This window comes from Alexandromys fortis, unplaced genomic scaffold (genome assembly GCF_014885135.2).
Source record: "Alexandromys fortis isolate MF-2015 unplaced genomic scaffold, M_Fortis_MF-2015_v1.1 scaffold_17, whole genome shotgun sequence".
Lineage (NCBI taxonomy): Eukaryota > Metazoa > Chordata > Mammalia > Rodentia > Cricetidae > Alexandromys > Alexandromys fortis.
Window position 1 is genome coordinate 9,483,028 of NW_026067896.1, and position 2,953 is coordinate 9,485,980.

The following is a 2,953-nucleotide window of genomic DNA, read 5'->3' on the forward strand; positions in this document are numbered from 1 at the left end:
ATTCTTTAAGAAGAGTCAAAGTAATTATAAAATTTGTCTCTATCTTTTCACCTTTATTGAAAATATTTTTTGTTGATAATAAAGATGCAAAATCAGTTGTCAGACAGTGAGAGACTGAAACCAGGACAAGAATTCAATGATGCTGTATGATCACTTTGGTCTGTAACCTGAGAAAAAGTCTAGAGCTCACGTTTTTTATTTTGTCTAGCAGATAGAAAATTTGAACAGGTGTATTTGAAATACTTTTCTCATTATTAACTCCTGGCTCTTACAATGTACAGTTATCTTGACTTGAGAGAGCCCTCAGGCAAATATAGATGTAATGGCAGCTAGAACCTGTCCGGGATGCCTCAAATGCTAATGCCTACAGGATATAGTGTAACATTATTCAAGTCAAAAGTAGCTGTTATACAGCCAAAAGTTATCAACTCTAGGTTAAAATACAAACCAGCACTCAAGTTTGCAAAAACTGCAATATTTATGTCTTTTATCTCATGGGTCCCTTAAAATATATTGCTGCTGCAATCACAAACGTAAAGTGTCAAACATAAGATGGTTCCCTCAACTGAGTGTTTGAACAAAATATACATGTATTTCAAGGAAGAGCATAGATAATTTATGTATTTCATTCACCTTAGATTTAGCTGTGGGACCTGTGTAATTTACTAAAAAAGCTTTGTCATGCTGCCTGTTACCATTACGTGATGCCAAGACTGTATATTGCAGAAACTGAACAAAAATGAGACTTTCTTTGTGAAGATTAAAATTAATTAAATCTAAATAACAATGTGTTTTACATAAGTTTCAAATCAAGTCAATGTTTTGTCAGGATCTATGCTCTGAAATCTTACATTTGATAGAGTAATTCAGGGATTTAATTCCTGGTCACATTATGAATGGATTTGCACAGTGTAAATCAATCAAGGATGAAAGTGGCTTTAATATATTAATTCCTTCTTTAAACTCTTCTTTCACAATCCCAGCTGGCGGTTGAGGATTCCTACAAGCCATGATGCTATCTAGCTAGTGAAGCCCCAAGTTTTCTAGCTGATCTACCACAGCAATTCTCTAATGTGCTTGAGATGAGCCTAAGATTTTATTTAATGAATAATAATTTGAAATTCTGATACTTTTGCATTCATAGAAAAGGATTGGGCAGGCATTGGCCCTTCTGAGAATAAGATGATATAAGTTAATAAATATTTCTATATGTGGAAGAAAATAAGACAATGCACATTTACGCAAATGTAAAACACACTGTCATTGATAATAATAATAACAATAATTTTACAATAATTCTTAGTCTGTTAAAATATTTAGCATGGCTTGCAGTGATTTTTGATGATATAATAGATAGTGTAAAAGTATTTTAAAGTTTACACATTCATTTTTAAATATAAAACTTATCTTACAATAATTTTTTTAGAGATAGGAACTTGTATTTGGAAATAGTAAGATTATTCTCCAAGACACATGAACAGGTCAACCTTTGGTATAACTGGAGATGAAAGCAGAGTTGGGAATTTTATTAGGACATTGTCTACAATAGCTACTGTTCCCTGCTATTTATCACTTTGAGTGAAACAATTCTATTTCTGCTTGTGAAGCATCCAGTCATGAAACTGTTGGACTAGAAGTCCAAACATCAGGGAGGAGTTGCTCCAGACACCACTTACATAACCACAATTGATGCAAAAGCAAGAGGAATATATTCTGTCATGACAGGGTCCTTCAGGTTCAGGTTCAGGATATGAAGGACAACTGATAGCTGTTACAGTCCACCTTTTAAAGCACAAGGGGGGGGGACCTGTAGGTTGTTTTCCAACTTATTGAATTGGCTTATTCAAAGGGTTACTAGCAGTGATTGGTCTATTCCAGGGCAGGAGAATAGCTGCGTGATAAGGGAAACATCTGTGGGTTGTCTTTGCTTCAATTCCCAGAATGGAGTTACGTTTGAAGATTATAAGCAGTCCAGCATGTGTGTGTGTGTGGGGGGGGCTACTGTTCCTTTTGTGAACTGCTGACATTCTAAGTTTGGCATATATGCCAACTACAGATATCCTGTTCCCCTAAGCAAATGGTATGTTTTCATGGGAACAACCAGCTGCAGGTCCGGAAGGTCTTTCAAACAAACAGGAAGTTCTCACAGGAGCAGGCCAGCTGCGGGTTCTGGGGGGGGGGGGGTCCTGAGGGTCTTTCCAAGCAAAACCTATTAACTTAGATATGATTATGCCCATTTAAGCATATGAAGATATGTCTAACATTTTAAAGAATGTGATGTACATTAAAAGACTTCAGGTTGGTTCAGAAAAGGGGGTACTGGGAGGGCAAGGGGACATGATGCAATTTTATTACAATCTCAAAAAGAAGAGAAAAAATAAAAAAGAAAGAGAACAAGAAGAGGACATAGCCAAAATAAATCTTTAGCACACACCAGGCTTTATTGAGTGTCTATTTTTATATGGGTAACATAAAGAAGTCCCCTACCATGTCTCTAACTTAGAGATTCTTGATTCTCCAGTTAAAGCACCCTGCCCACATCCATCCATAAATTATCAATTTTATTTCCCTTTTCTAATTAGATCTGTCTGTATCCCCTAGTTCCTTACTCCATACCTAACCTCTGTGGTTCAATGGATTGTTGCTTGGCTTTCACTGATTTAAGACTTGATATCCACCCATAAGCAAATACATGGCATATTTGTCTTTCTGCATCTGGGATACGACACTCAAGATAATTTTTTTCTAGTTTTGTCTGTTTACCTGCACATCTCATGATGACACCTAAAAACAAACAAACAAACAAAAAACGGCTGAGTAATATGCCATGGTGTAAATAATTTAATGGTGCAAATAAAGAAAATGCACTGTGTTTCTTTTATTTATTCTTCTGTTGGGGACATGTAAGTTGTTCCCAATTTCTGGCTACTGGGATAGAATAGCAATGACCCTG